Source organism: Aythya ferina (genome assembly GCF_964211825.1).
Source record: "Aythya ferina genome assembly, chromosome: 4".
Taxonomy (NCBI): Eukaryota; Metazoa; Chordata; class Aves; order Anseriformes; family Anatidae; genus Aythya; species Aythya ferina.
This window is the reverse complement of record NC_140300.1, coordinates 29,182,464-29,209,758: the sequence shown is the minus strand read 5'-3', so window position 1 is coordinate 29,209,758 and position 27,295 is coordinate 29,182,464. Positions and strand designations below refer to the sequence as shown.

General features: G+C 37.6%; 1 protein-coding gene across 1 annotated transcript in view; it reads right to left on the bottom strand.

Annotated features, from left to right (window-relative positions):
* Positions 1 to 27,295, bottom strand: part of TRMT9B (tRNA methyltransferase 9B (putative)) — a 117,001-nt gene that overhangs the window by 87,315 nt on the left and 2,391 nt on the right. The window contains exon 2 of the mRNA XM_084517868.1: positions 24,184 to 24,234. The gene's annotated coding sequence lies outside the window, so the exon portion shown is untranslated. The remainder of the gene's footprint in view (positions 1 to 24,183; positions 24,235 to 27,295) is intronic.

Here is a 27,295-nt window from a genome sequence, read left to right as displayed (position 1 = left end):
TGCATTGCTCAGAGTGAACATTAGAGATGATTAATGGTGGAAAAATGCTCTTGTATTCGTTCTGACTACAGTGACTTGTGCCTCTCATCTTCATTTGATGTTATAAATTACATCAAATAAGGATCTAAGATCCACAAAACCTTCTGGCAAAAGGGAATGGGAGAAAAAACAGGCAAACCAGAGCTCCAACTTAGCCCCATCAGCCCCCTACAGTTTACACAGTAGTACAAAAAAAGCAAAGCTAAAAGCACAGAATGCTGAAACGAAAGTACTACAGTGAGTCAAGGATGGAACAAGCAGTGAGCACGGGTATGCTGTTAAGCCAGACTCAGCAGCAGGCATCAGCCTCGCTCCTTAAAGAGTTTGGCCGCTTTGGCCAAAGGCAGCAACAACAGAAATGGCCACATTAGCTAACCTCTTTCTTGAATGATGATCACGCTGGGTAAGCAAATCCTAGTGATTACATCTGGTTTAGATCAACAATAAGAAACAAAGGAATACCCTGGTGTATCTAATGGGATGTGCATGAGAGGGCATAATCCATTCCAGAAGCCTTACAGCTCCTTACGTAACTTTTCAATAAAAAGTGTCACGCCACACCGCAGTGTGATTTTTGAGAAGGCATAATTTCACTCAGACAGCAAAATAAAGGTGAATCAGCAAATAGTTCCTGAGCAGCCCTGTACAGTCTAATCCTGCACTGTGATTAAGGGATGATGAAAAGAAGTATTTACATAAACAAGACAGCATATTGGGCTAAAGGATAAGCAATTATTAGAAAATTCCCAAATGATCTAGGACTCTAGAGATGGATAGGGGCACGTTTCTCCAAAGTCACTGTATAAAGAAACACCATCTTCTGAAGATGCTCAGATACAAGAGGAAAAATATTACAGAATGTCTAGAAACAGCACCTCCCTAAATGAGGGCAAGCACAAAGGGATCCAGAAAGGAAGCTATAACATTTAATGAACAAAACAAATAGAAGAACAAGATAATCCCCACAGTATCACAGACGGTTACGGCTAAAGGTTTTATTCAGCAAGTGACCTGTCATACCAGAAACACCGTTAAAAAAGCAGGTACATTGTAGTCAGCTTGTGTAAGCACCCAACAGAAGCTCAAAATTTACATTGCATTTCAGTCATGAGGGGTGTTCTGTAAGAACTATGTCTCTTGGGAAAATATAACTTAGATGACAAAACAAAATTGATTATAGAGCTGTGAGAGAAGAATCTTTCCAAAGGAAAACAAAAGTGCCAATGCTACCAAGCCAAAGCAGATAATGAAACTATCCATCAAATCTGAGATTAGAAACCTGAATGTTCTCCAGTTGACTACAATATATCCTAAAAGATTCATACATACTGTGGGTGCTTTACCAGCATGTTGAACAATCAACATGCTAAGCACTAGTACAAGGAGAGTATCAGCAGAGATTGCTTTTAGACCAGGATGAGGTTTCCAAAATTACTCTTAGGTTTGTGGGCACTAGAGGAAGAATTAAAGCAACACCTTTTGTGCAATCATCATGAAGCAATGGCTCTGTCCTCTACTGCTAGAATAAGAACTAGCCATGTGAACCAAACATACTAAGTTTCCTTAAGGGGCAAAATAAATTTTGTATGCAAGCATGGTAGTAGTCACAACAGTAAATTGTAAGATTCAGGACTGTGTTGAAGCAAAGCTAGCTAGGCTTTCTGAAACATCACGCAGTGCCTACATATTATGCTAGTTCTGAACTTACTTTAAAAAAAATTAAAAAAAAAAGTACAGTTTGTGCTGATCCCTCACACTACAAGCATATTCCTTATCAACGCTCTTAAAAGACAGCAGCACTGAGCACAAATAGAAAAAGCAGTTAAAGTACACTCCGTGTTTCAGGCAGTTTCTGGTAGGCACTGAATTTCACAGAGATTGACCTCAGACTACCAGTCACTCTCCCACATTCAAAATCCTAGGCAACTCATGACATGAGAAAGCCTGTATTCACAAGAGATGAGGTTTCAACTCTCAGTTGTTTATTTGTCTAAAAAGAACCTCACCACGGCTGATAAACTCTCCACCTCCGACTGCAGACACTTTGCAAGAAATAGAGTAAGAAAGAATTGTTCCTGGAAGACATGATATGCATTACTTACATTAATCTCACACAACAGGAAAACATAATTTAAAAAAAGAAAAAAAAAAAAAAAAAAAAAAAGGGGGTAGGCAAGGGGAGAGCAAATGTGAGCCAAATCTTAAACAACTGAAAAAAAAAAAAAAAAAAAAAGGCAGGACAAAGATAACAACAACAATAAAGGACTTTCAGAACCAGTTCTGAAAATACATGGGCCAATTCACTGGCAAAATTATAAATTGCAAGGAGGGATTTAAACACTGTTAGTGGCCTAGGCTAAACAAAAAACAGTAAGAAAGAATTAGGAAGTGTAATGACTTTGTCCTCAGAGGAGTCAGTGCAATGGAATTGTTACTGGCATTCTCTCAGGCCATGGCAAGAAGTCAAGATTGATTTTCTATCTATCTTGGCTATCACACTGAATTTTGATCATAATTTATATTTTAAGACTAAAAATAAATAAAAATGGAAAGGTACAGCAATCAGGCTGTTCAACACTGTTGATAGTAAGGTGCTAATAATGAATGTTTTTTTTCTAGTCTTAGGTCTCAAGAGCACTAAGGTTCTGTGAATGTTCCCTAATTTTCCTCTTAGGCCTCTGATTTTACATGTCACATCTAATCAACTTCTCTGAGTATACTCAGTAGATAAAGACAATAAAAGGCAACAGGATTATCTATACATTCTCATATTCTCATTTTGCCCTGTTGCCTCTCTACCTAGGTACTGACTTCTTCACTCCTAAAAAGAGAAGGAAAATGGACATTTGAGGGAAAGACAGAAAATAATACAGAGTAGCAGTAATGACTTTGTCATCCTTGATTAACAAGCAAATGAGAATTATCTATTAGAACAGGCATTGCTTTGAGGTATCCTCAGACAGATTTTCAATTCCCCTCTCTCCCATGATTAGCTTGGTAGGCAACATCTCGCCTGTCCACACGGAACCACCAGCACGTCCTCCAGACCCACTCCTGGTAAGCAGATATCCCGCTAGAGAGAAATGGCCTCCCACATTGCTGTTCGTCTATCAACAATCCTGAAAAGTAGATGATTTTGACTGACAAAGTTTTAGGCAGTCTACACAAACGTTTGGAAGGCCATTGGTTTTGTGTCAATCTTCAGCATTTCATTATTCTTTCATCAAAAGAATAAATAAATAGGCATTAACCAGGAAAGTGTAACATCAACATGAATTTATGAAGAAAAAGTGATGCTTAACCAATCTGATACACTTCTACAGTGAGGTGACTACCTTGCTGGATGAGGGGAGAGCAGTTGATGCTGTTTACCTCGACTTCAGTACAGCTCACCCTGTAACATCCTCATAGACAAGCTGACAAAGTAGAGATTACATAATTACACAGTGAGATGGGCTGAAAACTGATGGAAAGGCCAGGCGTGGAGGGTTGTGATCAGCAGTACTAAGGCCAATTGGAGGCAAGTCACTAGTGGTATAACCCAGGTGTTGATACTGGGGCTGATTCTGTTTAACATCTTCATTAATGACCTAGATGATGTGATAAGAGTGCAGCCCAACAAGTTCGCAGATAAATCAAACTGGAAGGAGTGGCTGATACACTTGGTTGTGCTGTCATTCAGAGGGACCTCAACAAGGGGAAAGGCAAAGCCCTGAATGTGGAGAGGAATAACTCCATACACCAGTAGACACTGGGGGCTGAGCAGATGGAAAGTGGTTCTGCAGAGAAGGCCCTTGGGGTCCCAGTGGTCAAGAAGCTGACCATCAACCAGCAACGCACTCTTGTGGCAGAGAAGGTCGGCTTCATCTTGGGCTGCATTAACAGGAACATCGCCCACAGGTCAAGAGAGGTGATCCATCCCCTCCTCTCATAACTGCAGATCACACCTGCAGTACTGTATCCAGTTCTGGGCTCCCCAGTACAAGGCAGAAATCAGTGTAATGTAGTGAGCCCAGCACAGGGCAACAAGGGTGAATAAGGGATTGGAGCATCTCTCGTATGAGGAGAGGCTGGGAGAGCTGGGACTCTCAGCCTGGAGAAGACTCGGGGGGATCTCATCAATGGATTTACAAATACCTGATGAGAGGGAACAAAGATGAAGGATATCTTGATACCCATTAAGACCAGGAATAGTTTTTGCAAGTGAAAGGCAGTACAAGCCCTAGTACAAGGGAGATCAGTTGCCAAAACAGACACTTTTCAACCTGCATATTTGACATACAAATGTAAATGAAAAAGTGAGCTTGATGAGCCAAAGAATGTTAATTCTTTAGATGTGTTCAGATAAACCCTAGAGCTATTGTCCCTGCTTATACAAAAAGGAGACGGGTAAGGACACACTTTGTGGAGTTCTATTACAGTCCTCACGGTGGATGATTATATAAGTTGTATACTGCACTACTGCATTTTTAATAGGGAACAGACTGTCACCACCATCTTTTTAGGCAGCAGATTACAATCCCCAGGCAAGATACAATCTGCTGTTCCCACCAAGTTTCTGCAGGCATTGTGGAGCAATCTGACTTGGAAACTGCTGCCTAGTGCCTAGAGGAAGGTAATTCTTTCAGCTTGCTTTACAGGTCTGATAGGAATGGTGCTGAACCTTGGGAGAAGCCAGAACCCACTAATTTACAGATTTGTGTTATCTTGCCTCTTTGCTTTATGCTTATGCCTTGTCAGCAAGGCAGCAGAGTTTGAAATCATATCCAGCTTCTTTTCCAAGCCTTTGAGAACTGTGACTTTGATACTCTGGGTTTTGGCAAGGCTGAAAAACAGACAAATGCTGACAAATGCTTGATATCTTAACTCCAAAATGTTATCACTGCATAATCTAGAGAATGACTTTATAAAAGGCTAGCTATAAAATGACTTTATAAAATGACTTTATGAAAGGCTAGTTGTATGTTATGCAACTCTCACCCTATACTTAACAGAATTTAAGGAATTTTGCAGGCAGTAAGGAGGCACAAACTAACTGAGGCTTACCTGTACAAGCAGGCTTTACAGCTAAGCAGCTGATGTACTACAAGCCCATACCCTAGATCTCACTTAATAATTACACAAATAATTGCTGCCAGAATATTGCAATACCTGTCTGATCATTTGTCATCTGCTGTTTTACCAATGATGATGACAAAGTTATCCAACAACCATCATTAGTTGTGGATGTTTAGGTGTAGGTCAATTTCAAACAGTCAGAAGGGATTTCACAATTAATGTACTTAGAGATGTAAATCAATCCTGACACTTCAAAAATTCAAAATGATGCACATAGGAAAAATTGCGTGCACGCACATTGTATGCACAGGCGATGAGGTGCTCTCTTTTTACATAAAAATAGAACTGAAAAACTGAAGATTACATAAACGGATTAGAGAAACTATAGATTCTTCTCCCATCTGCTTTGTTAGCAGATTCTACAGTGCCTTGATGTTACAGTAATAATTCAGAATGACTCTGTTTAGCCTAATTACCTTCTCTTGCAAGGACAAATCTTTGTGAACTATCCCTACACAGGCCAGAACAGAGCAAAGCACCACTACAGGAAAGTATCAAGATAAGGGAAGGATGATTTAATACAAGCTTTAATACAAGAGTTTGGCAGGAACTTCCAGTGTCTGGAGCTGCATTTTTCACTTCCAGCGTGACACAGAACACACTGCCCTGGTTCTGAAACACCCATTTAACTTGTGTTATGGAGCGCCGATATCAGAACAAGCTGTCAACCACAGTTGTAAAACCACTGTATTTAAAAAGTCATGTAATATGAATTCCACCTTGACTTCAGAGTTGCAAAATACAAGAAGTCTTATTTCATCCTTAGAAGGCAACGAAGTATTTTAGGTCATGACATTTCTCTACGTACATACCACATGCTAAAAGGAACTGTATGGGACCTAACTTAGGCACAAAGTGCTCTGCAACAACATGCTATGCCACAATCCATAATGTGGCCTATTAAGAAATCTGTTATAAGGCAAAAACACATATTGTAGAATGGTGACCAAGAAGGTTAAGAAACACGGAGAGACAGATTTTTTTCATAATTACTTTAACTTGAAAAGGTGCAAAGATATCATCAGAGAAAAAAAATGATTACTGTACCAGTAATTCCCCCACGTTTTTTACTCCAAGTTCATTCATGTTTTAGTCCTGACACAAAGGAAGAGGTAGTAAAAAAAATCATGAGGAGGAAATCAACAGCTGCAACAGCCCCTAAGCCCACGAAGCTGGTGGTAGGGAAGGGGCATAGCAGCACAAGCCAGACAGCGACAGCAAGATTTTAAATACGCTATTCAGAAATATAATGTCATTTTACTTTCTGATTTATTTTTTTTACACTTAGCTTTACTTTCAAACCAATTTCTGTAAATTCATTATTAAGAAACTCTGTGCAACACGGAATTTAAATCGTAAGCCCTCTGGCCTTCCAAATACAGGTAAGATAAGATGCTGTCATGGAGTAACTCTTCACTATACATAACTGTCATTACATTTAGTGCTACATACGTAATCTGCAAAGGAATGTTTATGAGTTGAACAGAAACAAAGGTAGGTTTGGCAAAGGTAGAATTTAATTAGAAGTCAAGCTTTGAAGGGAATATAAATTCTCCTTGCCATTACTAGATCGCCAAGTAAAAGGCATGTCTACTATGCAGGGAAGTGGTGGGAGCTGGGGGCATTATAGCCCACTTAGCCACTCTGGTTTATCTGTACACAGATCAAGAAAGTTACATTATAACGCACAATGATCTCTCTACATATACTGAAGTTTATTTCTGACAGGGTGAATTAAACCTTTTGAGCATCTCTGCTGCCACAGCTGGAGCACTTCAGATCATGAACTGTTTTATTTCAAGCTAATTTAGGTACTATACACTTCATTGCCTTCTGGCATACTTTATAAAGCAGATAATAATAACAGTCATACACCCTAAGCCTATGCACAGCACTTAGTGAAAATGTCAGCAGTTAGTTACTATAGATACAGAAAGCAAACTCTTTCACATGTGAAAAGTGTTCAAGTCGCAGCCCACAGCAGTAAAGTTGTTATGTGGTTTACCTACAGGATACTTTACTGGTGTGATTAAGCAGTGCAAATCACACTCAGCATTAGCACAGGTTCATCTAACACAGACTCATGCTCATGTCCAGGACTGCCCCAACCCAGGTGCAGCACCTTGCACTTAGACTTGCTGAACCTCATTAGGTTCACATGGGCCCACTTCTCAAGCTTGGCCAGGTCCCTTTGGATGGCATTCCTTCCTTCTGCACCACTCAGCTGGGTGTCACCTGCAAACTTGCTGACCAAAACATATCCTCACAGCAGAACCCCTGCATTGCATTCCTTCAGAGTATCTGATGGATGTCAGTGTCACATGAACACTAGTAATTTATCACAACTAAACATATTCCCAACATCCCTTCCTGTCCCTCTGTTGGTGACTGATTCAAACAAAGGCCATATAGTGGAGCTGAATGCCATATGACAGCTCTTTAGGTCACTTCTTTGCAAAAGGCAGCTCTATCTTTGGCCACTACATGAGGGAATGCCTGGAAAGGACTTCTGTTATGGTTCTACAGGACCTTTTAGGACTTTATAATGTGTTTTTACATCACGTCCACTCTGTATCACCCGAGAAAGGATTTCACAGGCACTATCATAAAATATAAAGCTGTCTTTACAGCTCTTTGTAACATCTTGTGGGTTTGTACCTAATTTCCCTCCACTGTTCTTCTAATAAGGGAAACATGTGTCTTGGAAACTCTGCCAAAGCACATTTCTTTAGAAAGAGCCCAAAGTAATTTATAGTGTATGCAAAACATGTTGAATGTTTCTTATGCCAAGGCAAGATAGTTGTACTTAAAGGATGTGACAATTGCTTAACTTCACAAGCATCAGTACAGGCCAACTGAATAGCAAAGACATTTTAGGTTTGTAGTATTTAACTCTCCAGGTATGAACATAGTCAGCAGACCCAGATTTGAACATTTTAACTTAAACATATCTACTTATAATTCTGCACATTTCACTACTTATTTTCCACACTTTTACTACTTATAATTCCACACATACCAAACAGGTCATCCAAATGAAAACTCCTATTACTCTTCACTAATTATTAAGTTTCCAAGTGACCACAGTATTTCACCATAAAAAAAACAGTACTAATGAATTCTCTCAGGTTAAAATATGTTTTATATGTGGAAGTATATCAGTTTATTGTCATATAGATTTTTTTTCCAAATTACACAGTAACTCCTGATATTTCATACATCATTCTCTCTTTCGAACTTTACAGAGCTTCTTCAGAAATAGTTTTGTGATTGTATTTGTTGTCTGTTGAAGACATTGTCCAGTTTTTAATAGATGGACTGAGATAGCGTTGACAACATGACATCTGAAATTAGCAAAGAATTGTAAATCTGAACTACATTATGAAAGACATGGGAGTTGCAGATATAGGAAGTATGGATAAGTTGGGCAAATAATTAATAATTAAATAGGAGAATAATGAAATTGTCCTCAGGGACTCAGACTATTTAGCTGTCAGTGAAACTTATGGTACTAACGGAGACATCACTACCAATGAAATTATCTGATCATTTTTGATTAATCAGACAGAGCATCACTAAACTGCTGAAATAAAAAGTGAATAGTTCTTAAAATTGATATTAAAAAGTTATGCCTGCTATGCGGTATGCCTGTCACACAGCATTCTAAGTGTTTTCTGTAATAGGCAGGAAAATTCAGTTTAATTTAGTAGGGTAGCATGCCCTGAGGGGAGCAAAAGTATTTTCAACAAAGAGAAAACAGCTGCAAAGACACTTATTTATAGAGGCATGTGAGAAACAGACTCATGTGCTCATGAAGTTAAAAAGGAATAACATTCTTTCCTGATGAATTAACAAAGTTACCATGTATCAAGATTTAATTAATCTCAGTTTTAGGATTTCTTATTTTTATATATATATATATATATATATATTTTTTTTTTTTTTTTTTTTTTTTTTTTTTACTTCTGTATGTCAACTTTCTCAGTGCTGTAACACAATTCAGGCTTGAGAAGCAGTCAGCTGCTTTTTGCATTTCCAGGACAAGTAAACTAAGTTTCATTAACAAGGAGACTTTCTTTGGTGTAGCACTTTTCAATCAAATGTTACAAAGGTTATCGTTAGAATAATCTAGGCTGTCAGAGGAATGAAAATCAACAAATTGCTTTTTTTTATTTATTTTTCTTATGTAAGTATGATGGCTGAGATCCAGTTCTCCAACTCTGAAAGCTACTCCAAGTCAACAAAGCAGTAGACAGGAGAAGTTACAACAAACTACAAATATAAATTCTTATTGATGCTTTTTCTGCCTCACAAGAAGGTTCTGGTTTAAAATTTTTTCACCAAAATTACTGCAGAAAACGACTTGTGAAACTAGAATATGAATGAAACATGCTTTTTCCTTTGACCTTTTTGGACATCAAATATGCTGTCAGAAGGCAACTGACTAAGCAACTAGTAGGGTCAGAAATGTTTGCAGAGAGAACATTTAGAATTGTAGGCAGGAAAATAAGAATTCAGTAAAAAGAAGATTAATAATTCTTAGTCTCAAAAAACATTTATTTTCATATGTTTTTGGACTTTGGCTAAGGGATGTTTCTCAAGGAAACTGCAACCCTCATACTGGTATATTTAAAACTCAAAAGTTGAACTCCAGCTCAGTGCCTTGCACTGGTACAGACGCTGAGCCTGAAAAGGGGCATCTGTCCCCCATGACTGTATAGCAGAGAGTTACTGGATATGAACTCCCACTCATCTTCCAAGTTTAACAATGAATTCAAACTGACTCTTATGCAATCACTAAAAGCTCTTTTAGTCATGTTTTTTCAGCCATATTTTAGTTATGCTACAGCATTGGTGAACACAAATCACTCGACAGGTAAATAAGGTGAGGTTTGTTGGACAAGTACTATTTCTGCAAGACCACCTGATGTAGCTGGGAAAAAAGAGCACACAATTATTTGTTCAGCTTTAGAATAGAAATAAACTTCAGGATTTGAACAAATTGTTCCCAGTTTATCTTACTTTGGTTTATTTCATTTTATTTTATTATATTTGTTTTAATTAGGTGATTTGAAAGAAAAAGAAGTTCCCCTTTGGCAAGGCAGAGCCATTGTCATTAATAGGGCAAAGAATGACACAGAGACAGTACTGCTACTGGTCATATAGCTGTTCTTGTGAAAGACTGTGATGATGTCAAAATGATTAAAGATCTTAAAAAAAATAATAAAGCATTATTATTATATGCATGGAATTCAAATGTCATCAGGGGAAAAAAAAAAGGAAAAAAAGATTACTGATTCCAAACAAAAAACAAAAACTACCAAGAGAAATAATTTTCTTGATAATTCCAGATGAAAAAGTGATACACTAATACTAAAGAACTGTACAATAGTCAAGCCCTGAAACCACTCAGTAAATCAGTCAACAGTTTGACAGATAGCATCAGGAAGTATTTGTAAAAAGTTCCTCCACCCCAAGACTCAGTCTGAGATAATAAAAAATGTCTGCAAGCTTTATTTGTTGTAAATATGATTAAATCTCAAATTGTTCAAACTTTTTATACATTTTAACTTTACAACTTGTAATCTTATTTTCTTACTTATTTTTCCCAGACTTCAGTAGTAGATTGTATAGCCAACTAAAGGACCAGGCACGTGAAGAAAAGTGTGCAGTAAGGGACATAAGTAATTCATGAGGTAATCTCTGATCCTCTCCTCAATTAGCATCAGAGTGATATTTCTATTAGAATACTGTTTCAGAAAGCAGCATTCTTCATATGAAAAATTCTTGCTCTAACTTCCATGAGTTTTAATGAGTTTTTGGAAGAGGTGTCCGTTGCAATGCCAAGAATTGAATCTCATGTCAAGATTTATTTTTTTTTTTGCCTCTCAAGGCATTGCACTGGAATACCGATTAGACATTGTTCTTCCTGTCCTAACAAGTCACACTGTGGCAGGTTTTTTCCATCCAAGAGTGGGGGCAAAAAACCTCCTGTGCTTCACAAATTATTTACTAAGTATATTTGAGATGAAAGGTACATACAAAATGCAAGATGAATATACATCTCAAAGGAATAATAAAAAGAAGTGCAACTTCAAGACAGTAACGTCAAGAGTTTCCAGTATGTACTGATATGATACAAGCATAACCAAAGTCCTAGCAATGTCTTCAAAGACTTAGGTCATACCAACACAATTCCAGAAAGTCCTTTTGCCCTATTGCCGAAAGGTGTACAATGGGATTCTTCACAGCAAATAATGAGTTGAACAGGGAGATTTCTTATTTGAAGGAATGTGCCTCAGATATTTTGAGATATGGAGATTTATGATCCAAACATTATCAAAGTCAACAGAAATCTCTCTGGTCTTTTTATAAGAACCATTCTACCTATTATGTGATATAATTTAAATACATTTTGAAACAGATATCCTGCATGGTAAATATTACTTTTATTACTTTGTAAAGGCAGAATTGTTTAATGTTGCTCTTCCCAGTGTTATGAAGAAGGAATATGCTAATGCCATTTGATATCTTCTGGTTTTGAAAGCACTTAGTACTAACAAGTGCTGTGCTAAAGCAGCAAGCAACAGCAAAACAGCACAAAAATCAGGAAGGACACTTGCCAAACATCTCACTTTGTTTCCACCGTGTACTCATCTTATAATGCAAACTGTGACTGCAGATATATTTTGTTGTCATAAACAACTTTCATTTAATTGACATGAAAATTTTTTCTGTGATTATTCTCTTCCCACAGAGCTTCTCTGACAGCCATTGGTCTAGTACTAAAATTATTCCACTGAAACCACATTATCGAGGCATAAGCAAAAGGGCCAGAAAGTGTACCTTTGCACAGAGGCTTTGGACTTCTGGATAATGCATTCTAGCTTTCTACAGCCCTTAGGGAAATCTGTGAATAGGCTTTTTTTATATGGGAAGCCACTGCACAAAGGAGCTCACTCAGTGAGCCAAAACTTACGAGCTCCTACATCTGAGGATGTAGGATCATCCTACATCTGAATGCTTTTTGAGAATACCTAGCTCTAGGCTTTACTCATATGAGCAAAGCTAATATTAAATTAGATAAAATAGCTTTGCTCATTTACTTTGCCTTCTTTGAGGGATAGCTTAACTATGATAACTATTTTATCGTGATAAAATATGTTTATGCTTTATAGATTATATATTAATAAGATTTCTTACTACAAGTATAGAATACATATTCATATTATTTAAACACTACACAAATCAGATTATTTCCCTTACTGAAAGCAGGTTAGATGTACTGTAAGGTTTTCATAAAACACCAGGGATATACCTCAACATCTTAATTCTTCTCTTTATTCTCTTCCAATTCTTCTCTGAAATGCTCTTGCATAATATTCTTCTACTTGCCATCATTCTTTTTTTTTTTTTCTTAATTATACATTTTCAGCTTGTACATCTCTGTGTAATTGACATACTGGTTGCTAATACATACTTACTAATTTGGCAGGGATGGACAGAGTTGCATTTTATAAGCTCCTTGAAAGCTGTGGGGTTTTGATGACCCAGTCATTCATCAAAGACCTATACTTCTTTTGGCATCAGCTCTAATCATAACTTGCTGGATAGGTTTCCAACAGGCAGAATGAATTCACATTGCAGAGATCACCCTGAAATTTGCACTTAGTAGTTTCCATATAATACATGCTGGAGTAGACATTAGTAGACATGTGGTGAAAATAGCTTACTCATTTGGCACTAAAAGATATGATAACACCATTCATCAGAAAAACGTACAGATGGCTTTGGATTGTCTCGGCAAGGGTTCATATTCTGTATTCTTTCCTTCAGGAAGAGTTGTCTTGATTGTTTTTCATGGTGATTCACCTGATGCTGCCTAGTGGGCAACTACAGTGCTAAAAGCCTAGCGAGGACAGTGAATAAAGTTTAGCAAGCATTCCATTACTTCTCTGATGTCCAAGTTTTTACTTTGAGTTAAGGCTAACACATTTCCAAATATATTCTTGCCTATTCTTCCTTTCCTGAGACCTCTGTGACATCTTTCGATCTACTGTCATCTGGAAACATTTTATGCTTCTGTTTGAACATCAGTTCACGAATCTCTTTTGAAAGAAGGATAATTCTGAAAGCAATCCTTGAATTCACTATATCCAGTCTCTGGCTTTGTGTATGTTCGGTATGTGATCTGTAAGACTGACTGACTGACAAATTCTACCTAATTAGTACTCACCACATTTAGCCAGGCTTCTTCAGCACTTCAAGCAATGTTCTACTAACGTATTATCTTTCTTGCTTTTCTAATTATAAATACCTGAAGATTTGCATGAGTCAAAGAGAATTATTCAATAGTATTATGTATCTCACCAAGTTTAAAGTTTCAAGCCTGCAATGAAAAAGGAATGTGATATAAACTGTAAAAAAAACTAAGCATGAGGTAAGAAAGAATGGATGTGCAAGAATATTATGGAATATAGTTTTCATTCCAGATGTTACCTCGGAAGAAAAACAGTCTTTGAAAGATTATTACCCATTAAAAAAAAATCTACCACACCATACAAATAGATGTCCTATTTAAGAGGTATTCACTTCAAAAGTGGCATTGGAGAAATTCTACAAACAAACACATTTACAGAGACTTTTTCCCAGTGAGTTCCACCAAGAGACTTCCTCCATAAAACAGAGATACTTGCAACCAAAAATATTTTAATACACTACATCTCCAAATTATGCAGCAAATACAAGATGTAGCTGTACCTACTAATGACCCCTCCAATGTAGTATTGCTTATCAAACATACATAACCACAATGTATTTGTTATGGTTAAGACAAACTGAGCCACAAAAATGGCTTGTCCCATACAGGATAGGAGACCTACAGGAAAGGCAGGAATAAAACCATTTTCTTGTAGGCCCCCGTTTTAACCATATCATCCCACATAGGAATTCCCTGCAGTAATTTGTTCTGATACAGATCTTTTTTTTCTTTTCCAAAAGAAGCTCTGAAGTGAGACCAACACTCCTCTCTGATTTTTTTTTTTTTTAAGTGTTTTCATATTTATGCTGGCCTGAATGTGAACAGAAGTTGCCCTATAAGTTTTAGAAATACTTGGCTAGACACCAAACACTGCACTTACATAAGGCCATACAATCACCTGACACTTGTAGCTGCCTTGCCTATTCTCCAAGAATTTTAATCCTCTTTTCTTGAAACTATCCCTTTAGTGAGCAAATATTTTTAATCTCTTATTTAAATGGTTATTTTGGAAACAAATTGTTTGATTTATCAAACAAGATAATATTTTCCACTCCCAAACATCAGAAGTCAAAAGAAATTTATTTGTACAGCAAAGTACAAAGTGCAGCTTGTCACATAAGAGGGCCCATTCCTCAAGTGAGCACTCCCAGGCTGCTTCTACGCATTTAAAAGCCTTTCTACAGAATAATAATGAAGCTTCACAGCTCTTCCTTACTGCCAAACAGATGGATCATCATGCCAGTGAGTAATGCACATAGTTGGTGCACAGCAATTACTACACCATGCAAAAAGCAGATAGATGCTTGATGTTTGGAGGTAGCAGTAATGTGAACTTCCCATTATCACAGGTTTCGCTTTTATAACATGCTTAAATATACAACTAGCCTATTCAATTTGCTTTAGTTCATATTTTGTAGCAGATAGAAAATTAAATGGTTCAAATCCCTACCCTCCTGAAGTAAATGGAAGTTTTAACTACAGACTTCAAAGAAACAAAAATCTGTCTCATCGGTACTCAAAATTGTTCTATTCACTGACTACACAACTGGAGCTATTTATTAGTAATGATTTTTGGTGTCTGTTTTTTTTGCATGTGTAATTTACACTTACAACCCTTGTAATAATTAAGGGTCACTAATGTGACAACAGAGTATATTAAGAAGGCTCTGAACCACAAACTGCAGGAGGCCAGAACAATACACTACAGAATTACCACTTTGTGTGCAGTCTTCCGCTTTAAAAACAATTACTGCATGCTCCTCTTACAACAACAGAATTGTTGAGATTGGAAGGTGCCACTGGAGGTCTCTGGTCCTCCCCCTGCTCAAAGCATCAGCTACATCAGGTTGCTCAGGGCCATGCCCTCTCAGGTTTTTATTAGTTTCAAGGATGGAGACTACACAACCTCTCTGGGCAACCTGTCCCAAGGTATGAGCACCCTTACAAGTAAAAGATTTTTCTTATATTTAAGTATTTCAGTTTGTGCCTATTGCCTCTTGTCCTGTCACTTCTTTGCAGTGCTGTTACATGCATTGTGGGAATATCTGGAGATCTCCACTGTTGCAAATCCACCAGTGTAACTCTACTTCAGCTGTACAGAAGATCATTCAAAACATCATTCACTATCAATCACTAGCATGTCAAAGCAAATTTAAATTCCTACTATACTCCTACATAAGCACTTCCTACTACTAATTGTGCAAGCATTTTTTTTTTCTCTCAAAACCAGCATTATTGTCTCTATACCTTTTGAGGTTCCAGAAAGGGCTTGTCATACAGAAGGGATGGAGGCTGAGTGAGGAAATTAGCTATGCACAAAAAGCAAGTGCAAATTTTTTAGAAAAAGTTTTATTTGTGTAGCAGCATGATCCATTAAGTAGGATGAAAACAGATAAAAGTATGAAATTAGTGTTTGGGAAGTCACAGATGAGTCTTCTAGCAACTATTGGTTTGTGCTCTCCGACACTTTCCTGCCTTATCATCAGCAAAGCAGCAAGAGGAGGGGGCAGCACGGTGCACACAGTCTTGCAACTCCAGCACAGATCACAGAACCATAGAATCATCTAGGTTGGAAAAGTCCTTCAAGACCACCAAGTCCAACCTGACCTACCAAGTCCCATCACTCAACTGTGTCCTTTAGTGCAATGTCCACAGCTTTCTTTAACACCTGCAGGGATGGGGACTCCGGCACTTCCCTGAGCAGCCCATTCCAATGCTTGACCACCCTCTCCGTGAAGAAATTCTTCTTAATGCCCAATCTAAACCTCCCCTGGCACAACTTGAGGTTGTTTGCTTGTTTCCTATCACTTGTCACCAGAGGAAGGAAACTGACACCCACTTTGCTGCAACCTCCTTTCAGGGAGTTGTAGAGAGCGGGGAGGTCTCCCCCCAGCCTCCTCTTCTCCAGACCAAACAACCCCAGTTCCCTCAGCCACTCCCCATAACTCATTTTCAATTCCCTTTACCAGCTTCATTGCTCTTCTCTGCATACACTCGAGCAACTCAGTATCCTGTAGCGATGGGCCCCAAACTGAACACAGTAGTCAAGGTGTGGTCTCACCAGTGGATGAACAACAGGACAATCTCTTACCCAGTCCTGCTGGCCACACTCCTGCTGATGCAGGCCAGGATGCTGTCAGCCATCCTGACCACCTGGCCACTGCTGGCTTACATTCAGCTGCCTGCTGACCAGCACCCCCAGGTCCTTTTCTGCTGGGCAGCTTTCCAGCCACTTTTTCCCAAGCCTACATTGCTGCATGGGGTTCTCATGACCCAAGTGACAGCAACTGCTCCTAGCAGGCTCATACATATCCTTGGCATCTGCTTACTTTGCCTATGCCCAAAGACAGCCTTCAGTGGCAATTTCTCTAGTATAAAACCCACTGGGAGTTTGTGGCTCTACCAGGCACTGCCTTGTTCTAGCACTGGTGCAGATATACCAGCTGAGGTAAGAGGAAAGCAAAAAGATCTAAACAAAGCAAAGGGACTCCTGTTGCTACCTCATTCCATGTGTTCCCAACACAACACTACTGTAGGCTCCCAAAGGATGCAACATGTAAGGACAAAAGTCAATCACTAAAAAGCAAGTACAACCCCAGGTACGCTCCTCTGGATGAGTGCAGAAGTATCTATACTCTTGTCTATTGGCTGACATGTCCACACCAACAAACCTTTGGTGACCCACAACTCAGCTGCCTTCCATGGGGATTATGCAGCTTAAGAAGGGGAACGATCCTGTGGTACGCATGAAATTCAAACTCTGACAACAGACCAAAAGGAATGAACTTATAGCTGCAGTTACTTGTTAAAATTTGTGATGGAATGAAAGGTTTAAAATTATTTTCCGTTATTAAATTATTTTTTGGTATTTTCAATAACTACACTGTTCCACTGAAAACCAAATCCCATCAATAAAAAAATGCAGTTGTTAAGAACATTACTATTGAACTTATGGTAAATTATTTGAATTGTTGGCAGTAGTCTCCATATTTGTCTTGATCTTCATTTTCCTAAAAGTGCAGTTCTTTTACATCCAAACATATATTGCTTATGGGATGCATTAAGTATGATAGGAAGTAATTAGAAAACTGCTTAAAATCTTAGACCATCAGTTTCATGAAAATAGAGCTGACTTCAGTTCCTTGCTTGAAAGAGTTTTTGACATATAATGCAGTTTGTTAAATGTCAGTTTTCTAATGGGAAAACTAAATAATTTTAAACTGTATTTTGATTTCTTCATCTCAACTGAAACATCATTTCAAACTAATTTATTAGCCATTGAATGTATGCATCTCCATGTCAGCACAGTTACTAATTTAAATTGGAATTCAAACCTCCATTCCTTCTAAGAGCCAAGTCTGCATGAAAACATCTGACTGGAGATCTGTGAATTTTCCTCAGCATCGTGGGAAGTAATTTCTGGCCAGAGAATGCAGCCTGTACAGCAGAATGGGCACATCGAGCCCCTCTAAAATTCCCATGTGGTACTGACCCAAAATGGAAAATGCTGAGAGATAAATTTACAGGAAAATAAAGTATGATTGTTTAAAAAAAAAGAAAAAAAAAAAGAAAATATATCCAATTTTATGGATAGGTGTGTGTCTATTTGTATGCATCTCCACTGAGTGGGGAAAAATTAAACTTTAAAAGTAAAATAAAAAACACTTTTATCCTATTTAGGATGAAAGAAAAAAAAAAAACAAACAACTTTGGATATTGCTTTAGGAAAAAAAAAATCCTTCTATTTAGGAAAAAAAAAAAAAAGCCTCCTATTTTCACTTAAGACTACCTGCCACCTTCCATCAATTTATTTCTATCACAAAATTTGCTTCACAATTTTAGCTGCTCTTGAACATCTTCAGAGACCTCGGCCTGCTCCCAACTCAAAGGTGTAAGCAGAATTTAGTAGTTCCACTACAGCACCAAGTTTCTACTATAGTAGAAATAGCAGTTTCTCAAAGCAATACACAAGATTTGATAGAGCAGTGCTGGCAGTTTACAGTACGGAGTAAAGCAGAAATACAGGCATGCACGGTAAGGCTTAGAAATGAAACTAATGCTGATTTCTTTGGAGGGAAGCTCAAACATGTTATAAACAGTTTTAAAGACCTATTTATTTCCTTTAGCATGTATTAAGCTGCAGTGATCCTGACCAGATGACCACTGTGCAGTGAGGAGCTGGCGATTCGCACAGCAGTTCCCCTGTGCTGCAGTCTGGCCTTCAGGCCTGTGCTGTGCTGCACGTATGCCTTGGCCGCGGGACAAGCTTAGCCAGCTCACTGCAACAGGCAGCTCCCACTGGTACCAGCGATTACACCACCTGTGTGGCCTTGCCTTTATCTAAAAGTGCAGCAAGGCACTCTCATGCGAACATCCTTCCTGCTTGACAGTAGAAATGATTAATTGAGCTGTTTACATGTAAGAAAAGCCCATAATAGCTCAAATGACCAAAATGAGCTAACTTTTTCTGAGACAGGACCCGTGCAGCACATTGATCACAGGGAAGATAAACTAGTGAAATTTTTGGAATGCGGAAAAGCACACTACCACTTTTACAGACAGAATTAGGAACAGGGACAAAAGTAGTGATTTTTTTTTTTTTTTTTAAAAACATTCAGTAATATGCATTACTCTTTATTTAAAACTACCTCTACGTGTTTCAGCAAACACCAAGCCTTACAAAAGCTAATGCAAAACTGTTTTTAAAAGGGCTGCGAATACTTTGTTCACAGGTGTGTATATACGTATTCACAATTAAATATTTAATTTTAGTGGTTATGCTAATGATATAGGAATTGTAGGAATGAAGCATGCAGTAGAAACAACAGTGGAGCCTAAGGTAAAACCCAGTATTCTGGAAAACAAACTTTTCAAACAAATCAACTGACTAGACAGTCTAGACAATGACATTGTACAAATGCTTAAAAACAATGAGCAATCATTCTGTAGTCATTATTTATTACATGAAGCGAGATTTTTAAAAATAGTCATTCTGGTGAGAAACTGTGATTTGCAGTAAGAACTGATAAAAGCATCGTGACTTTGTATTGAGATCTGTGGAAATCTATCATCAGCTTAAAATGAAGAATTATCACGACTGGAGACCTGCTTCAGATTTACTACAGCACATTTTTATTCATATTCCTCTGTTTGGAGCAGGAGAGGAAGGATCAGAAATTCCTTCCCCATTCCGCTGTGCTCCCAAAACTCTGTGGACACAGGGAAATCTGAGCTTTGGTACAATCTGAATACAGCCTGTATTTTGCTTCAGGTGACACCAGTAAGTGGGGAAGTATCCACTTTATGCCATCTGGAAAGAGGTGATTTCAGTGAGAAGAGGCCACCTCAGACCCACTGGTATATTTAGGAAATCCTTTTATCATGTAACACAAAACACAACTATCTTTCCCTTTTGCTTCCATCCCCTTCCCAATAAGATTTATTCTACCTAAACTTCACTCTTAAAATACCTGATATGTCTCTCAAAACCTAAGCTTTTTTTCCAGTAAGAAAGCCATCCAGATAAAAGACAGCAGGTTACCGCCTTCTCTGCTCACATTTCACCACTCTTGACATGCCAACTCTGATATACTGTTATACATCAGCATAAAGCTTTTTCAGAAACCTTTCATTCTGATGTGTTATGGTTTACATAACCAAAATGATCTACTTAATTCAGGTATTCTGCCTGAGATAAGAATCAGCCCTAGAATCAGCACAAGCTGCTTTTGTGCCTGGAATCAATTAATGACCTGACTATTCATTTTGTTAACAATGCAGAACTTATGAATTCTGAAAGTCTGTTAGGCCCCAGGCATTAGAAATGTATATATCAGAGTATTCTGTTCACAACTTTTATCAAGGTGATAATGGCATCACCTCAGAAAATATTTTAAAATAAATATTTAAATAAAGAAAATGTTGCACCTTTTATGTATACAATTAAGAATTAGTACTTACATCTAGTCTACATAGTTGACGTTTGGCTTAGATTTGTGGCTGTGTGTTAAAGCAGTACCAGTGGGAAGAAGAAATATTACAGGAATGATGAAAGTTGACACAGTGCACCCTACATCAAGTCTTCACAACTGAGAGCCGCAAAACACAACCCAGTACTTCATAATAAGTACTTCATAATAAGATGACACTGCAATGTGTCACAAAGGAAAACGATGACAACAGCTTGTCAGGTTTTCACCTCTTCAGTGAAGAACAGGAACAAACTGGACATGAGGTAGTGCACTCAGGTGAACTAACACCACCCGCCCTAGCTGGCTTAGTCTCTCCCTCAGCTGAGGAATCAGAGCATGCAGTAAGATCCTGCGTCAGCACAGTTCCGCTGCCAGACGTGAGATTCTACCTTTTAATGCATATGCCAGCAGTTCAAATCAAATGTTATTGCTAAATTTACTGTGTAGCATCAAAAATAAAAATCAGCTGATCTCTACAAACTTCAGTTTATCCATTTATGAAACGTACAACAATTGGTAACTTACCTAAGTGCTGAGAAAACTAATGTGCTTTTTGATATTCTAATAAAGAATCTAATGTAGAACAAGGAACAGATTCAATGATCAAATGCGAGAACTTGGCTGTATTTAACTGCTTTAATTGAAAACAGTTTTTACAGGAGGACTGAAACCTCAGTCCTGTTCCTACATTCATCACTACGGTACTATATTTATGTATTGTCAATTCCTTGTTGTCTAGGCATCAACCATAGTACATTTTAAATGAGATGGAAAATTCTTTTATTTTCTGTGTATCCTGGTCCTCAGAAGGCATAGAGAGAACACCAGTGTGCTACAATTAAGTCTTACAAAGACTGCCTTGTTTAAACCATCACTACCTGAGATATTTCTATGCCACTTTGCCATCTAAGCCCTTGCTCTTCGCTCTCCTGCTGGCATGCACCAATAGTCTACCATATAGTTAGTTTGCATACTACGTGTTTTTGCATTTCCTGAATTATCCCACTATTTCCAGATAACTGAAAGCTGAATATATTTGCTATTAAACATGTAGTTAATTTAATGAAACCAGAATGACAATATTTACGTGAGTTAGAGACATTAAATACTATCAGCCAGATATTACCCTTCTTATGACCTACAGCAAAGATAACCTGATTGCATGTCATATTAGGAGAGGTACATTAGAAATACTGAGTGATGGAAGAGCTGCATAGAGATAACATACTATTTGGTTTTAAATTGCTTCAATAGACAAAACGAGTATCTCACCTCTCATTCAAAAATACAAAACTATTCATATCTTGGGGATACTGTTTTAATTCAGTTACTTTAACACACAATTAATTCCATGAAATATAAGCCAAGTAACTAACTGGCATTCAAATATTTTCAAAAGGATTTGAAGATCCTTCTTAATTACCATTTGCATAGACACACTGCTGCTAATTACTGTTGCCTGGATAGAGTGTGAGACCTTCTTTGAAATCCATATATACAAGGATGAAAAAGATTCTGAAAATCATTTTTCATTCAGGCAGTACTTACCTGTGCAAACTGATCTGAACTTCCCATGTGTCAACTAAAAGTACTTAAAGTACTTAAATGATCCAAGCTTTTCTGACTGGACTCCCAAAACTTTAGAAGAATAAGAATATAACTTTTAAAATTCCTATTAAAAAAAAAAAAAAAAAAAAACACCTTTCTTGCTTTCTCTCCTTTTCTCCATTCATATATGGCATATAAAATCAACTGTCCAAAAGAAACATCGCAAAAGCACACAAAGAAAACAGAAATTTTACTTCTGCAGGGGAGCAGGGAGAAAAACCACAGTCCTGTTCAATTTTAGGCATTTGAAAACCTGTAATATAACTCCTCATTCTTTTTACTGCTGCACTTCTCTCCTTTATGATCTAGTACTCTGCTGAAAAAAAAAAATACTAATGATCTCTGAATTCCAACCTGCCACCAGCTGTCTTTGGCAGAAGTGATATAAAAGTGCACTTTCCCTGCATTGTGCTTGTAGGAAAAGGCTGAAAAGATGTGGGTGTGATAACCCAGCTTACAGTGCACAGTGTGCTGTATGATGCTTCTCATCTTCAAGAAGGAAGGAGGACATAAGTAATAGCAAAGGGCTACAAGCCAAAGTAGAAAGGGGATATTGAACAACCAAAATAAACTACAAAATTCATCTTGCCATTAAGAGGTAAACTGCTGCCAGTTAGGCCATTTAATTGAATAAATGTTTTCTGCCACTATAATTAAGGTCAAAGTAATCCCTTTTCATCCAGCTCATTTTCTTCACATAACACTACATTTAGTAACAACTACTGCTCATAGTCTTTGAAGAGGATTCACATATTGTCTGTTCTCATTGACCGGAAATAGTTGCCCAGTGTTACAAAACCTCCGAAGGAGGGGCACTCATTAGATAAAGAAAAAGCAGATATACATGCAAATTCTATAAACTTCTATGCTTGAGAAATACCTGTCAAGGAGCAATTGCTCCTCTGATCCCAAAGAGTTAATCTAAGAAGAGTAAGTAAATCCAAGTTTTGTAACTGTGTCAACTCCTTTTCAGTTTTTCAGACTAGTAGCTTTATCATTAAACACCTGGAAACTCAATAACTTTTGTAGTACTAGGAGCACTGATGTACACTGTCTGATTGTAGGCATAGGTATTGACAGTCCAAGTTGATAGTATTATACCTCACTCCAGCCTGAATACAGTAGTAACAAATCAAAAATGTGTTGTTTTTTTTTTCACCACTTACTACTGTGAGTAGGTTGCAAAGAATTTTCTGATTTCTATTGTAGTATATAATAAAATTGATTTTAGGAATTTTTTAGATTAACTGACGAACTCTGAGTTTAATTCCGTATTTATTATTGACTACCCAAAAATTAAAGATTATTTTCTAGAGCTGGTTATCAAGTATATCAACCTTTCTTCTTTCCTTTAAGATTTTTTTATTTTTTTTTTTACCATATTGGCTTATTTTTAATGCAAATATGATATAATGACTAAGTTGTTTTTTCTTTAATTGTGTAAGAATGAACAGCAATAATCATTAGAAATTAAAACAGTACTCTCCTATTTGAGAGAATATACTCAAAAATAAATACATGCAATATAATTTATCTCACGGGATGATCATAAGTAGATGCAAAACACCCATCTTGATACCAAGGGATATTACAGAGAGAGAACAAGGAACATATTAGAGTATTTAAACAGACACCAGAATAAACTGTTGTTTAAGTATCAAATTGTAGCACAGAACAAAAAATCCTAATCGTTATCTACAGCTTTGCTCTACATTCTTTTTACAAATAACCGTCTTGTCCTTTTTCTTTGATGTGAACTCCTAACATCCAGAAAACAAAAAATCTATAGTATATGCAATCCAGTCATTAGCCAGCAACTTTCACCTAAAAGGAAGCACCCTGATAAACTGAAAATAAATGCCGTCTGACTTGCTTTTCTTGAACTCTCTTAGTGAGCAATTTTTATTAAATGCATTCCTTTGTTAATGTAAAACCTTTTTTAGTACTACTTTAACTATTCTGCCTTTTGCTCATTCTTTAGTTACAGTTCTGCGTTACAGCAATTTAACTTCAAGAATCAATACACCTGATTATTCAATGCTCTGCATCTCTCTAAATTTAGTATTTAAAGCTATAAGTGCATTGATATTTGAATCATTGCAACATACATTGATAGGAACAAAAATAAGCTTTTCCACTGATATTTAGTTATTTTGTAAATCTGTTGATTTTGTGCGACTCTCCTACCGGACAACAATGGCAGAAGGAAGAAGTCCCATCAGTCCAAGGATTCTCTTCCTAAAGAGAAGACAAAGATGACTCATCACATCTGGAGCTAAATTAGTTCTTTAAACTGGAGAAGCTTAAAATAAAACCTTCTTGATCACATTTAGAAGTGTGCTGTCCTGCACATTCAGCTATCTTTTGGAATGCGCAACCTTACATAATCAAATATGGGGAAAAACAAACAAACAGGAGAACAGGGCAATGAGTGACTCAGATTGGTATCTTCAGGACAGACAATGTATTTTCACAATTCCAAAGTATATTCATCAGATTACTGAACCCCACTCATTAACAGCAGTTAATATCAATATACACATAAACTAATATATATATAGCTGAACACATCAGTATTAAGCGTGACAACTGTATCATTTTCAAACGAGATACATTTAACACTGGTACAAGCAAAGGAATGAGTTACCTTGGCACACAAAAAGTATGCGATTGCAAACTGTTTTTCCATTTTCTCTTCCCAGCAAAGGATCTAGGAGACCACATGAGACACCCAGCTATGCTATGCAGTTATGTACGATGAGGTTTGGTATCACCCTGAGGCACCATAGCATCTAATGCTAGTCTGCAGGAGATGCAGCAGGATTGTTACAAATCCTTAGAAATTTAGGCCAAGACAGTGATGCCTCAGAGTGCTTGTAATTCACAACCCACAGCCCTCTCTTAAAAGCATGATCCAACTACCAGCCTGTTTAAGAAATGTAGCAGGACTTGCTGTATTCTGTTAAATCATAGCCAGGGTAACAGAAGGAAGCAAGAAAACAAACACCTCATAGAGCAACCTATTGTTGTTCTGTGTCCCCGTTAAACCAAAAAGATTCAAATCAGTGTGTGGCAGAAAAGCGATCCTACCCAACAAGAGACAGGGCTACCGAAAACAAAGATGACTGCTCCGTTCCTGTTAAAGCTGTTGCTACTGTGAAGAAAATAACTCAGTCTGTAGGGACAGAAATGATGTGTGAGGTTTACCTCAAGAAATACGGCATTCAGCAAGGAGTGACATCCTCATCTCTAATTCATGCTCCCAAGACAACTTAAACTCATGCAGTCACCCTTTAAGAGAAGTTGCTTGGAGAGATGATTTTTAATATTCTTGGACAGAATCAAACTGAATCTTCCATTCACATCAGTAATCTAAAAGGTTGTTAAATAAAAGGTTTTTCGGTTCCCCCAACGTTCAGGTGCATCCTAAAAGCAATCAGGTACACCAAACTAAGAATCTGCATACGATTGAGTGCTTGGCACGGCCTGAAAATACTGACAGAGCAGAGCCACTTGGACACAACTGGGAGCCTGCAATGGGCTGGATGGTAAATAGGTGCTACACTGCTCAAGCTGCTGTACACGGTGCACAGAAGTAAAATCCTTACACTGCAGAGATGCATATTAAAATCAAGTCTTCTGATTTTAAGCATCTTCTGGATTAGGCAGGAGCTGTGGGAGATTTCTTATATCACGTTTTTGGACTTTGGAACCTGAATTCTTCCTACATCTCACTTTGGGTATGCAAGTCTTTCCTTGGCTTTTGCCAATAAACAGGCTTTCTCTCTGTCTTTATCTGGTGAGTATTTTAGATCCTTTAATGTTTTGACTCCCTTTTATTTTTAATGAGATCTTTATCTCTCTAACATGTAGTTAACCATTTATCCCATGTGTAGTTGCTTTTCTGTATTCACTACTGCATATGTAATTAAATAATTTAGTAAGGGACCTATTGCAGCTGTACAGAGAACCCCAGCTCCTTTCCTCAAAGGGAGTTAAGATTCCTCGACAAACCCACAGCCGAGCCACATGCAGCTCACCTTTGCTAACTTTTGAGACCAAGCTGAAAATCTTTATGGCATCTCATACCTAAAAAAGGTGTTCAAGAGCCACTTTTGTCCAACACTATTACCCAAAGGCTTCTGGATTTGTTTTCCTGCAGTAATGCTGAACATTTTTCCAATGCAAGTCTGCCTGCTGGAGCTACCTCACTAAAGCCCCCAAAAGTCTACCGAGCACAAAGAATAGACTGAAACAAAACCAACCCAACTGGACTCTGAGGTTTCATTACTCCTTAGCCACAGCAAAGTGACTCAGACATCACTGGCTAAGATCTTCAAAAGCTATGCCATTCAATACTTTTCTTTTTACAAAGATAGTCTGAGATACTCATTACCTTTTTTTTTTTTTTCTTTTTCTTAAGAAAAGGCATTAATAGTTGCTTAGAACATTTAGTTCTTAGGAACAGTAAGTTTTAAAAATAAAGTACAAATATTATTTGCCTAATCTAATTTCTCCAATGTATTTTATTTTCCCTTTGCTGCATGTATCTTGGCAAAAAAACAACAGCTGGACAGCTCACTAGCTACCTTTAAAGAAACAGAAGGGAAAACAAACAGAAAGCCATTACACATTTCTCAAGGAATATGACTGCTTTCCCTTGGGATGTGTGCCAAGACAGGCTGTAAAAATGGGGCTCAGCTCCAGATTTCCAGTATGCAGGTATTAGTTTTTAGGTTCACTGCCTGCCACTCCCTGTTCCCTGAGCCTGGATTGCTTTTGCTTCATTTTGTTTATACTGCTGTTTATTTCTGAATGTTTTGAATCAGGATAATTTTGTATAATTTACCTGAAGCACAGTCAAATACAATTTGAAATACTATTTCTTTGTCAATTTGTGTTTAACTGGGTTGCACACAGTGTTTGTACAAGGAATTGCTTACAGAAACATCAGATCACCAACTTACAAAGCATAAGGAACTGCTACCTGACCATACAGAGGTCACAATGCTTTGTCTGAATGAGGACTACCAAGACTTGCCCAAGGAGTTTTAAAATACTACAGACAGAAGGGGAAGGACAATCCCTGGAGTTTTCCTTAGAAAGACCCAGGCAAACTGCAGGGATTGGTGGTGGTAGTGTTTTAACGTAGCGTTCATCTGGCCCTACAACAGGAAAAAACTTTTTTGTGTGTGTGTTATTTATAATCAAGCAGTGGTGGAGCTGTGTGTTATCTAAGCTCTTACATAACTATCATATCCTGATGGTAACCCAGCAAAATACTAGAAAATTGAGTTTT